Source organism: Vitis vinifera, chromosome 15 (genome assembly GCF_030704535.1).
Source record: "Vitis vinifera cultivar Pinot Noir 40024 chromosome 15, ASM3070453v1".
Lineage (NCBI taxonomy): Eukaryota > Viridiplantae > Streptophyta > Magnoliopsida > Vitales > Vitaceae > Vitis > Vitis vinifera.
In genome coordinates this window covers 21,503,785-21,517,171 of record NC_081819.1, presented here as the reverse complement: position 1 = coordinate 21,517,171, position 13,387 = coordinate 21,503,785, and positions in this window count along the sequence as shown.

Genomic DNA, 13,387 nt, shown 5'->3' with positions numbered 1-13,387 from the left:
TATTAAAATGCCATTGGTAAATATAATAGCCTCTGTTTTCTAGTGACATTTAATATAATTTTTTTAATATTAAGAAATAAAAATAGTAATGCTATATATTTGTTTTTAAAAAATACCATATAATAATACTTTTAACAACCATTTTTGTCTCAACAAGATCTCACTTCTTAAAAAATATATCTAGAAATGGAAAAAAAAAAAAAGAAAAAAAAAGACAAATGGCATACATAAAGTAAAAATAAGACTATAATTGGTTCCCGAGGGAAAATACAAAGAAAATCAAATAGAAAGGAAAAGTAGAAGAAAAATAAAAAATAGTTTAAATTTAATAAATGATTTTTATACGTTTCTCTAAACTCATTTTATTTATTTCCCTCCATTATAGTAAAATTACATAATTTAAAAATGTATAATTTTAATTATATTTTTTTATATTATCTATAGTAAAATCAACCATGAGAAAATAATTTTTTGTAATATTTTTTTTCTTTTTATAATATTTTTAGGAAGCAAACATAACATATTGAAACTACATATACTACACATGGATCAATTATGTTAATCTTTGAAATAATAATATCTTTGAAAAAAAAAAGGAAAATACACCAAAGAGTGATAATATCTTTGTGAAACCAAGGTTTGGTTAATCTCGGTTTTGATGATAACAAAGCAAAGTTTATAACTAATGATTATATTTCAAAGTGTGATTAGGCAAAACGATTTCCAAAGTGGCAATCACAAAGACAATTCAAGCCAAAGAGAAATCATGAAGAAGAAGACCACCTCAAAGAGAAGTGTTTTTCAAAGATCTAAGCTTCATAAGATCTCTTTGTAAGGTTGTTGGTGCACTAGAATTTCCATGTATTATTTTCCTTACTTATGCACCTAAATCATCAAAGAGTTATTTTGTTTTAAATATTTTTAAAATTGGATGATTTCATGTTTTCAACTAAAACTTTGTGTCAAATGTTATTTCAAACTTGTTTAAAAGGTCTTAAGTTGAAAAAGTTGGTTTTTGAGCCAAAAACGGCTCAATCGGCTAAATCGGGTGAACCGGATGAATAGTAACAGGTCGACTCCTAACTTAATCGGTTGAGGGTATGAATAGTATCGGTTGAGGTATGAACAGTACCGGTTGACCCATGAATAGTACCCGATCGACTGGTACAAAAATTTTCTCTCTCTTCCAGAATGCTTGTTCAACCGGTCAAGGTTGAACCTCAATCGGTTGAGGTCCGGTCGAGGTCCGGTCGATGCCCAACAGTCACCTGCCAACATTAAATGCTAATGACTAGTCAACCAGTCAACCCATAGCTCGACCGGACGAACCCCCAAACGGCTAGTTTGGATTTTCTCTTCTATAAAAGGGCTCCAATCTTCATTGTTTTAAAAACTTAACCTTCCCAAATCATTCTTGATTCTATTTGAGCATTAGAAGAGTGTTTTTTAGTGCACCATTGTTTCATAACTTGCATATCTTTAGTGCACTATTCAATCCTAGTTTTTCTTGTATCTTTGAGCCTAAAGTTCTATTACTAGGATTTTTGTGAGATCATTATTTGTATATCTTTGTGAGGAATTTTATCAAGTGAAGGGTATCACTTGAGAGGTTATTCAAGAGGAGGATATCTCTTGAAGAAGTGTAAAGGGTGCTTGGAGCCAAAAGTCCAAGAGGGTGAATTGGAACCATAATCCAATTGTAAAGAGATTGGAAACTTGGTTGAAGCTTCAAGATAGTGGAACCCTCACTCAGTTAGGAGGTTGAGGAGAGTGGACGTAGGCAAGGAAGTACCGAACCACTATAAACTCTCGTGTTTGCACTCTCTCTTCCCTAACTCTTTTAAATTATATGCAATTGTGTTTATTTTATTTATTATATATTTACATATAATTGTCTCTTATTTTTGCATAGTTTAAATTTGTGAAAAAGAGACCATCACCCTATTCACCCCCCTATAGGGTGATTACCATAGGTTGGATTAGCTTCAAATTCCTAACCATCTTTGATTGTAAAAATATGACTAAAATATTTAAAGAATAATTTAAACTTGGAGGGCAAATATTGATGTATGATTTATTAATAATGAGATCTAGGTGTTATAATTCTTTATTATATGTACTGAGACTAACCTAATATTTGGGGAGAGGGAGCATTGACATTGATAGTGACCTCATGCCTTAAAGTTAGATGAAGCTTTAAACAATAAACACACTGAAGTTGACATCATACCTGTTGTCGCCTCGCGTATCCGGCGCTCCACGTTGCTGCTAGATGGATGGACACGTGATTCTCAACACACAAGGGGTTCTTGATTCAGCGGTTGTACCTGCAAAAGGCATCCGGACAGGGTGTCCGGATGCACCCTCCGATGGTTTTGTTAGCCATGGTGAGAGAGAGATATATAAATCAGTTGGCCTTTTACTAGGTATCAAGAGGTTACCAGGGGATCCCCTCCTTCTTCGTGTGAAGACATATATATATATAGCTTCAGGGGTACTGCTCCTTTCATTAATGATGAGAAGATATTTTATGTTGTGATGATGATAATAGGTGTCAGTAGGAGCACTATCGTCCTACGAATGGTTGTCAGAGACCATGGTAGGTGATGCGGCTGTCAGAGATTGTGGGAAGTGATTATGTAGAATGATCGTGGGAAGTGACTTGCTGTCACTTCCTCTTGTCTTCTCATTCTGCAAGTGATGGGATGTGGGCCATGGCTGCTTGTTGTGATTGCGTGTAAGACTCGCTTTACTTTAATTGACCATCAGACGATTTATATCCGGATGGCTCATGCTGATTATCCGGATGTGTTGTAGAGGCTATCCGGATGTCTACGCTCTGCCAGCGTCGTTTGCTCTTCCTTGAGGCGGTCCGGTTAGGATAACTGCACCATGCATATCTTTAGGGGAATCCGGATGATGATGGTCCGGCTGATAACACATGCCACGCGTCACCATGAGCTGCTTGCCACGTGTTTCCCAAGGGGAGGGGTCCCTACATTGCCCCCCTTTTTAACTTGCCTATTTTGCCCGAAAAAATGGGCGGGTTAAAAATAACTGGCTTTTGAAAATTGAAGAGGTCCCTTCGTTTGACTGGGCCACGTGGCGAGTGGGGGGTGCGGAAGCTATAAAAGGCATTTATGACGAGCCGCCGACCCTGTGTATCCCCAAGCAATATGTCGTTTCAATGATAACATGGCTGTTGATTTGGTTTTCCGAGGGGCCGGCCTGCTATAAATAGGGCATTGTACCTCTTTTTGTATTTTTTCCTTACTGCATTCTCTTGAGAGCCTTTGTTCTTCTTTGCTTTTTCTGCGCCCTTTGCTTCTCTGAGAAAAATTTCGAAAGCTCTTTTGTACCGGTGTTTTTTGTATTGCGACTTCGTTTGTTTGCTGCTGGTGATTTTGTACCGAGACAGTAACCGTTCTTCTTCTTCAGAGCTTTATTTGGTACGTACCTCTTTGCTACTGTCATTCCTTTGCTTGCGTTTGCTGGTTCTTTAATCTTGATTTCTGGCTTGCTTGGGCATTGTTTTGGACAAGTCGCTTGCGATTGTTGTTGAATGTTGGTATTTTGTTGGTGCTTGGGGGGGGGGGGGTTTTGAGGGGTTTTTCTGACTGCTTTGGGTTAGGGTTTGTGTATTTTCTGACTGCTTGGTTTGAACCGTTGCATTGCTTTTGTATGTAGGTTGTGGTTTGGCTTTGTGGTACGAAATGGCTCCAAAAAAGACTGTTTCATCTGCCTGGGTTAGCGAGGCTGGTGAAAAGGCGATAGACAAATTAGATGTGAATGAATTCCGGGAGCGGTTCTTCATCCCAAATGGCGTATCTATAGACTTGGTGAACGAGGAGGCGGCTATGCCTACTGAGAAAGGTGAAGAAAACGTTATCCTCTTCACAAAGGAACAATTCAACACAGGGCTCCGGTTCCCTCTGCCGACGTTGTTCAAGGAATTCCTCCACTTCTCCCAGATTCCACCCATCTTTATTCATCCCAACCTTGTCCGGGTGCTGATGGGATGCAGCATCATCAATATGCTGTATAGCCTCGACCTTACGCTACTGGAAGTGTTCTTTGTCTATTCCCTGAAGAAAGCAAAGAATGATATCTTCAGTTTGTCCGCGCACCTGCCCTCCCTTCAAATGGTGACAGAGCTGCCAGATTCGACAAAGGGGGGGGGGGGGGGGGGGCGAAGGGGCTGGTGGCGGTCCGGGGTGTATGAGCGGGGTTATCGCAGCGTGCGTCGAGGCCTTTTTCTCCAAATTATACCTTAAAAATTCCGGGTAATCTTGTTTTGCGATTCTTTGTCCGGTTTTTACTTTGCTGATTTTTTCTGATTTTTCCGGACGGAATTCTCACCTTTTGTTGCTGTTAATGCAGGTCTGGAACTCAGGGGCCACCTTGTGGATTGGGTGGGAAAGGCGTCCTTCGCCTGTGTCTGCAAATTATTCGAGATAAACCCCAAGGAGAGGGCCTACAAGACATTGCTTTCCGCGCGGAATTTGATAGCGGTCGTCCGGGAGTCCCAGGAATATGTTATCAATATTCTTCCCAGGAAACTGTCAAAGGATGAGATAGTGCCTGGGGAGCATTATACTGTGAAGGAGCTGCCCCTCTATCAGGAAGCTAAAGAGGCTGATGCTGAAAGACGGCGAAAGCTCCTGGAGGATCGAGATCAGAAAAAAACTGAAGGCACTATCCGGAAGGCTCCTGGACAAAAGCGGGGTCCGGACTCTCCTCCAAAGAAAACTTCAGGAAAAAGGAGGAAGCTGGTGAAGAAGCATGGGAAGGATGTAAAGGAACCCACTCCTCCCAAGGAGTTCCCTCCTCCACAAACTACCTATGAGGGGGAAGTAATGATAGAGGAGCCAGTAAACGTTGCTCCGCACTCTATCTCAAGCGGCCCCGGACGCATGTCGGGGTTGAATCATTCGGGCCCTTCCTTAGCCGCGGTTGCGCGTCTGGCTAACGTGGCTGAGGAAACTGCATCTATCAACCGTCCGGGCAACCTTAATCCGGATGCTGATGCAGCTGAAACGGCCCCGTTGGAGGAAGCGGGGGCAGAAAGCCAAAGTCAGCCTTCCGACGACCCGGATCGCTTGGCCATAGTCCTGGTAAAAGGGCCTCCTCCAAAGAAGCCGCGTTCGACGCGCGATCTACGGTCCGGACTCCTTGGGCGGCTTCAGGAGCGGCAGCAAGAGATTGAAGTTAGCTGCGCTTCTGCCCATGACGCTCATCCGGATGGAGGCGAGGTGGAGATGGCAACTGAGACCTCAGCCGCCCCGGTAATAATTCCGGCTGAAGGTGCATCCGGACATCTTCGTCCGGACGAAGATTTGGGGGTCCCGAATCCGGGACAAGAGTCACCTTCTGTTTCCTCATCTGAGGAGGAACCTGCTGACGGCGCAGCTCCTGCTAGCCCTTTCAGCTACGCGGAGTTGGAGGCTAAGCTAAAGCAGATTACACCCGACTGGAAAGCCGTCAAGCCCTCTGCTAAGATGTTTGATATGATAGAAACGGTATACCGTTGTCTTGTGCTTTTGCTTTTTGATTCTTTGTTGGACTGATGTGTTTGTTGTAGTACGATTTAAGTCTTTGCTTTTCTTGTTTGCGTGTCAGCTGGTGAGGGGCCTCCGCGGCATGGCTCAACAACACGATCTTTTTACTTAGCTGCTGCAGACTGCAGACTATATGAGGACCTTCTCCTCTTGGCGCCAAGAGATTGAAAATCAGCTGCGTCTGAGAATGGAGGAGGCTGAGGCCAATTTATCCACCATGCGGGAGGAAAATGAAGCCCTCCGAGTGGAGTTGGCTGAGGCGAAGAGTCGAGAAGAATCAACTGCGGGTCGCCTACATGAGGCGGAGGGTGAGGCAGCCCGACTAAGGGATGAAGTGAGTCAACTCCGGACAGAAGTTTCGAATGAAAAGAAACAGAAGGAAGACTTGCAGCTGCGCCTGGATGCGCAAAAAGAAGAACTTGAACGGGAGTTTGCTGTGGAAAGGGAGGAGGTTGCAGCGGATTACCAGCAACAAGTTGATGATACGTTTATCTTTGGGTATCGCTGCTGCATGAAGAAGAATGGTATCAAGCGAGATACCCCTTCGATTCCTCCGGGTGAAGAAAAGAAGCTCCACGAGAAGCCCGCTTCCTGATAGTTTATCTCTTTTTGCAATTTTTCTGCTGTAATTTTTCCTTCTGTATTTTTGTGGTCCGGAGGTCTCTTTGTAATTACATTTATTCATATCAATAAAAACATACTTCTTTCTCATTTGTACTTGTGTCTACTTTTTATTGATAGTACTGCTTTAAATTGGACACATTCCATGGTCTGAGTAACGGAGTGCCATCTAGCTTTTGTAAATGATAGGCTCCATTTTCGTTTGCCTTAGACACTATGTAGGGTCCTTCCCAATTGGCTTGGAACTTTCCTGCGCCTACTTCAGCGGTATTTTCAAAAATTTTTCTAAGTACTAGCGTACCATTTTTGAAGTTTCTGGGCTTAACTTTTCGATTGTAATGCGCTGATGCCCTTTGTTGATAATCTGCCATCCGGATGGCCGCGCTTTCTCTGACTTCGTCTGCCCAGTCCAAATTTCTTCCTAGTTCCGTGTTGGCATCTTCTTGTTTTGCTGCAGTGGTCCGGATAGTAGGAAGGCCTATTTCAGTGGGAATGACTGCGTCCATTCCATATGCGAGGGCGAAAGGAGTGTTTCCTGTTGGTCATCCGGGTGTGATTCGATAGGCCCACAGGACGCCGGGTAGCTCCTCCACCCACTTCCCTTTGGCTTGCTCAAGCCTTTTCTTTAAGGCATTGATTAGAGTTTTGTTTGTGGCTTCCGCCTGCCCATTGCTTTGAGGATAACGCGGCGTGGAGTATGAATTCCGGATGTTCAGTTCCGAACAGAAATTCCTGAATGCAATGCTGTCAAATTGTGGACCATTGTCAGCTATGATGATTTGGGGAATTCCAAAGCGGCAAACAATGTTATTCCATACGAATTTGGTGACATCTTTATCTTTGATGCTTGCATATGCTTCGGCTTCTACCCATTTATTGAAGTAATCAGTGGCGACAAGGAGGAATTTCTTCTGGGCAGGTGCTGCTGGGAGGGGTCCCACTATGTCCATGCCCCACTGCGCGAAAGGCCATGGGCTTGAGACCGATTTCAATGCTGCCGATGGAATATGTGGAATGGGAGCGTATCTTTGACATTTATCACATTTTTGGACATATGCCGCCGCGTCTTTCTTCATTGTTGGCCAATAGTATCCTTGTGAATGAGCTCTATGTGCCAGGGATCGTCCTCCCGTATGATTTCCGCATATTCCTTCATGTAATTCAGCTAGCACATACTGGGCCTCTGAATGCCCAAGACAGCGAAGATAAGGCCCTGTGAAGGATCGCTTGTACAGGTGCCCCCCAATCAGGGTGAAACGGGCAGCTTGCACCCGGATTTTGTGTTCTTGTTTAGGATCTTCGGGTAAAGTGCCTGTCCGGAGATATTCTGCAATACCATGCGTCCATTCTTGATCATCCGCTTGGTCTGCCTCAATGGTGTTGCAAGTGGAATTTTCTGCGACAGAGGGATTGACTTGTACATGGATAGGCAATAGAATGGCTTCTCTGATGGGGAGGGAAGCAGCTATACCGGCCAAGGCGTCAGCGCGCCCGTTGTCAGCTCGCTTAATTTTTTCGATTGTCCACTCGGTGAATTGTTGTAAGGTGCGTCTTACTTTGGCCAAGTATCGCGCCATGCGTGCGTCCTTAGCCTCATATTCTTTCTGGACATGCCTTACCACTAGTTGCGAGTCGCTGTAGATCTGGAGTTTGGAGACGGATAGAGCAAGGGCGAGGTCCAATCCGGACAGGATGGCCTCGTATTCTGCTTCATTGTTAGACGCGGAGAATCCCAGCCGGATGGCTTGCTCCAGATGTTCCCCAGTTGGGGACTGCAATAAGAGCCCGACTCCGGAACCTGATGAACGTGAGGCTCCATCAACTCGCAGAGTCCACCATTCTTTTTTACCTGATTCTTCATGCTGGCCGGGTTTTCGGGAATATTCTAGCACGAAGTCAGCCATTACCTGGCCTTTCATGGATAGCCTTGGTTGGAATTCAATTCCAAACTCGCTTAATTCGATGACCCATTGTAGCATTCTCCCGGTTAAATCTGGCTTGTGCAGAATGTTGCGAAGGGGTTGATCAGTCAACACGATCACCGGGTGAGCTTGAAAATAGGGCCGGAGCTTTTGGGCAGCGCTTCGAAGGGCTAAGGCTGTTAGCTCCATTTTTGAATATCTGGTTTCTACGTCTGCCAATGCCCTGCTGACATAGTAGACAGGTTTCTGCTCCTTTGGTGAAGGGCAGCGGAATAGAACGGCGCTGATTGCCCATTCTGAGACAGCCAAATACATGTATAGCTTCTCCTTTGGGATGGGGCTGCTCAAGATGGGTGGATGCATAAGACAACGTTTAATTCTTTCCAAAGCGTTTTGGCAATTGTCCGTCCACCTGTGCGTTCCAGCTTTTCGTATTGCCAAGAAGAAGGGTCGCAACTCATCAGTGAAGCGGGCTATGAAACGCCCTAACGCCACGAGTTTGCCTGTGAGGCGCTGTAACTCTTTCTTGTTCCTGGGAGGAGGTGTTTCAATGACCGCCTTGACTTGATCCGGGCTGACTTCTATGCCCTTTTGGCTGACCATAAATCCTAGAAATTTGCCAGCACTCACGCCAAAGGCGCATTTAGAAGGATTTAGCTTCATGCCATACCTTCGTAAGAGGTGAAAAACTTCTTGCAAATGAAGGATATGCTGTTCTCGAGTTTTGCTTTTAACCACGATATCGTCAATATATACCTCTACTGAGTGGCCTATCAGAGGTTTGAAGATTTTAGTCATCAATCTTTGATAAGTGGCGCCAGCATTTTTGAGTCCGAATGGCATGACTTTGTAGCAGTAGAGGCCATGTGGTGTTATGAATGCTGTCTTTTCTTCGTCATCCGGAGACATGGGAATCTGGTGATATCCGGAGAAGGCATCCAAGAAAGAGAGCATCCCTTGCCCGGAAGTGGAATCCACAATTTGATCTATTCGTGGTAATGGAAAACTGTTTTTTGGGCATGCGTTATTGAGATTGGTGTAATCAACACAGACTCGCCATTTGCCCTCTTTCTTTGGTACCACCACTACATTTGCCAACCAATCCGGATAAGATACTTCTCTGATGAATCCGGCTTCCAGCAATTTGTCAATTTCGTTTCGGATAACTTTTTGTCTATCCGGATGAAAGCGTCTAATCTTCTGTCGAACGGGTCTGGCTGCTGGAAAGACGTTAAGCTTGTGAGAGGCAATAGAGGGATGAATTCCCTTCATATCCGAATGTGTCCATGCGAAGATGTCATGGTTGCTTCGAAGGATATTTTGTATGCTCTGAGTTTCTTCTTGTGTCATGAGGGAACTGATGTTCGTGAGGTGATGATTCTCTTCTGAGATTTGGATTGTTTGTAAGGGATCTGCTGCCGGGGGATCCTTGTCCGCCGGGCCCAATAATTGTTATTGGTCATGCGTATGGCTGGATTCAGGGGGAGATGCATCCTCCTGGTTAGCGACTGCTTCACGTGCTATTTGATAGCACTGGCGAGCGGCTAATTGGCTGCCATACAAGTCAGTTTGCCATTCGTTGGTGAGGAAACTCACCATTTGATGATATGTGGAAGGGATGGCTTTCATGTAGTGAAGCCATGTGCGTCCCAAGATGACGTTGAAGGGTGACAACTCTTGTACCACCGAGAATTGCACGTTGAGAGTGACTGGGCCAGCTCGAACCGGCAGTATAATGTCTCCTAAGGATGTGGTTGATGACCCGTTGAATCCGGATAAGATTCGTCCGGGGTTTTCGAGACCCGCGAGACTATGTCCCATATGGCCAACGACTGATGCTTGCACCAGATCGGCTGAACTACCTGGGTCGACCAAGATACGTCTTACATCGAAATCTCCTATTTCTAGGGAGAGGATGAGGGCGTCGCGATGTGGCTGTAGCGTCCGGGTGGGATCTACTGGTGGGAAAATGATTGTCCCATCTATGGGGCGAGGGCCCTCCCCAGTGAGACCCGGCCAGATGGAATTAATGCGTTCGCGTATTGACGCGGCTCGCAGCAATTTCTGCCTTTTCCGCCTGGAATTGTATTCCTCGTCAGATGGGCCCCCGTTGATATAGTTTATGACAGCCTTGGGGGCGACTGGGGCCCTCGGGGCCCCAGAGTTATGATGTTGAGATGCGTCCCTTCCTCCAGTATCTGAGCGGAGGTATTGTTTTAAATGTCCTGCTTTGATGAGCCTTTCAACTAGATATTGGAGGGACCAACATGTCTCTGTTGTATGACCATGGTCTTTGTGGAAGGCGCATTTCTTGCTGCGGTCTCTCATGGATGGGTCCGTTTCGAGGGGTCTAGGCCACCTGAAGTCGGACAACCCTTGGATCATTGGGAGAAGTTTTTCGTACGATACGGATAGGGGTGTGATGGGTGGCCTATCCGGACGACTTGGCCCGTCCTGTCTCCGGTCAACTGGTTTTGGACGGTCCAGAGGTTTGGTATGTCTGTCCGCGTTATCTCTAGAAGCCCGTCCGGCAACCAAAACTTGCTGAGTGGCTGCACGCACGTCATCTTCGAGCATTGAATATTTGTTAGCACGTCTGAACAAATCGTCCATCGTTGTAGGAGGCTTTTTGGCCAGCGATTCGAAAAATGGAGTGCCTGGACAAATGCTTCTCTTGAAGATCTGTAGGACAGCATCCATGCTGCAAACCTCTATTTGAAGTACGGCTTGGCCAAATCGTTTCACAAATTCCCTCAAGGATTCGTTGTCTCTCATTTTTATATTCTGGAGGGTGCTGATATTCTGCTTGTGTCGAGCAGAGCATAAGTACTGTCCCACGAATGCTTCAGAGAGGTCCCTGAAATTGTCAATAGAGTTAGGAGGTAGGCGATGAAACCATGAGAGGGCTTGCCCTTGAAGGCTGGCGGGGAATACTTTGCATAGTAATGCATCGTTGCCAATATCGAGCGTCATAAGCTGTCGATAGTGCATGATGTGATCGAAGGGATCGTTGGTCCCATCGTATGTGGAAAACTTTGGTACGAGGAATCCCCTTGGGGGCTCGTAATGGGTGATATGAGAGCAAAAGGGCATGGAGAGCATGTCATCCAGCCTTTTGCTGATGGAGCCAATGAGTGGCTCATTTGGGAGGTTTCTCCCAGCTGGTCGCTCTGCTAGGTGTGAGCGAACGTTCCGCATCGCTGGGGTGACCATGGGGTCACGATGCGGAGGTACATTCTGCACCATGGGAACGATCATAGGATCGGGGCGTGGCGCCCGGGTTGTGGCTACTGGTGGCCTTGATCTCCCAGGCTCTTGTGGGCCTAGTTTTGCGCGCATAGAACTTGACAACTGTGATTTTCTATCACGTTGTCTTTTTGCTGAAAAATGAGTGGAATCTGAGCTTTCCTCACGGGGAGCTCGAGGCATGGGTGTGCGTGGCTCATGGGGCCTTGCGTTGTATGCTCCTGGGACAGCTCCTGTTGACCCAGGATATATTGATTCTGGCTCTGGCCTTGAGTTTGCCACCTGGCCTTTTGAGCGCTGACGACGAGGAGGACCTGACGTTGAGGCTTGAATGCGTAACACAGCGTTTTCTTCCCTTAACCTTTCCGTCTCCTGGAGGAGAGCTCTTAGCTGTTTTTCGCTTGCCAACTGTCTTTTTTCGATGGCTTGACGCCATTCGTGATTATCTTCCTCCCCTCTACCAGATGATCGACTTTGGGAAGGTGTGGCCATCTTTGCTAGTGACTGAATCAAAATAAAAAGTAAAGCCTTCCCACAGATGGCGCCAATGTTGTCGCCTCGCGTATCCGGCGCTCCACGTTGCTGCTAGATGGATGGACACGTGATTCTCAACACACAAGGGGTTCTTGATTCAGCGGTTGTACCTGCAAAAGGCATCCGGACAGGGTGTCCGGATGCACCCTCCGATGGTTTTGTTAGCCATGGTGAGAGAGATATATATAAATCAGTTGGCCTTTTACTAGGTATCAAGAGGTTACCAGGGGATCCCCTCCTTCTTCGTGTGAAGGCATATATATATAGCTTCAGGGGTACTGCTCCTTTCATTAATGGTGAAGAGATATTTTATGTTGTGATGATGATAATAGGTGTCAGTAGGAGCACTATCGTCCTACGAATGGTTGTCAGAGACCATGGTAGGTGATGCGGCTGTCAGAGATTGTGGGAAGTGATTATGTAGAATGATCGTGGGAAGTGACTTGCTGTCACTTCCTCTTGTCTTCTCATTCTGCAAGTGATGGGATGTGGGCCATGGCTGCTTGTTGTGATTGTGTGTAAGACTCGCTTTACTTTAATTGACCATCAGACGATTTATATCCGGATGGCTCATGCTGATTATCCGGATGTGTTGTAGAGGCTATCCGGATGTCTACGCTCTGCCAGCGTCGTTTGCTCTTCCTTGAGGCGGTCCGGGTAGGATAACTGCACCATGCATATCTTTAGGGGAATCCGGATGATGATGGTCCGGCTGATAACACATGCCACGCGTCACCATGAGCTGCTTGCCACGTGTTTTCCAAGGGGAGGGGTCCCTACAATACCCTAAAGTTAGAAGGTCACACTTACACCCTAAATCAAAACCTAAGAAAACTGGCCAAAAAGTTAAATCAAATTAAAGTGGGAAAATGGGTTGATTCTTAGTGTAAAAGTTGGTAATCATCCTAGAGTGGATTTATTCATCAAAAGTAAAAAAATTAATAAATTTCTAATGAAATATATATATAAAATTCTTCAATTTTCAAAACCCAAAAAAACCCATAACAAAAAAAAAAAAAATGGGAAGAGAGAGAGAGAGAGAGGGGGAGAGAGAGAGGGAGAGAGTGAGAGAGAGAGAGAGAGAGAGAGAGACAGAGGGATGCAGCTTTGGGAAATGAATGGTGTCCAGGCAAGAAGTGACCCAGCAATAAAAGCATTGGCGAAGGATACAGCTGTGATAACACCATCCATACACTGTTGGGATCAAAGGCATGTGCATGGGGACACTACCCCTTTGTCCCCTTCATACTTTCCATTTGCAAACAGAGAGCCAGAGAACAAAAGAGTTGGAGACCATTTGACATAGATTCTCTCCCCTGCTTCTAATGCTCATATCTCCCTTACTCTTTTATTTTTGTATACAATTTTGTCCTTTCATACACAAAAAATTATGGCCCATATTACACCAATAACCTTACTACCTTCATGTCCATATTTGCCCAAACAAGGTTACCAATGGTGATTCATTTATAACACATAAACGTGGTATCAAATTTTTAAAACTAG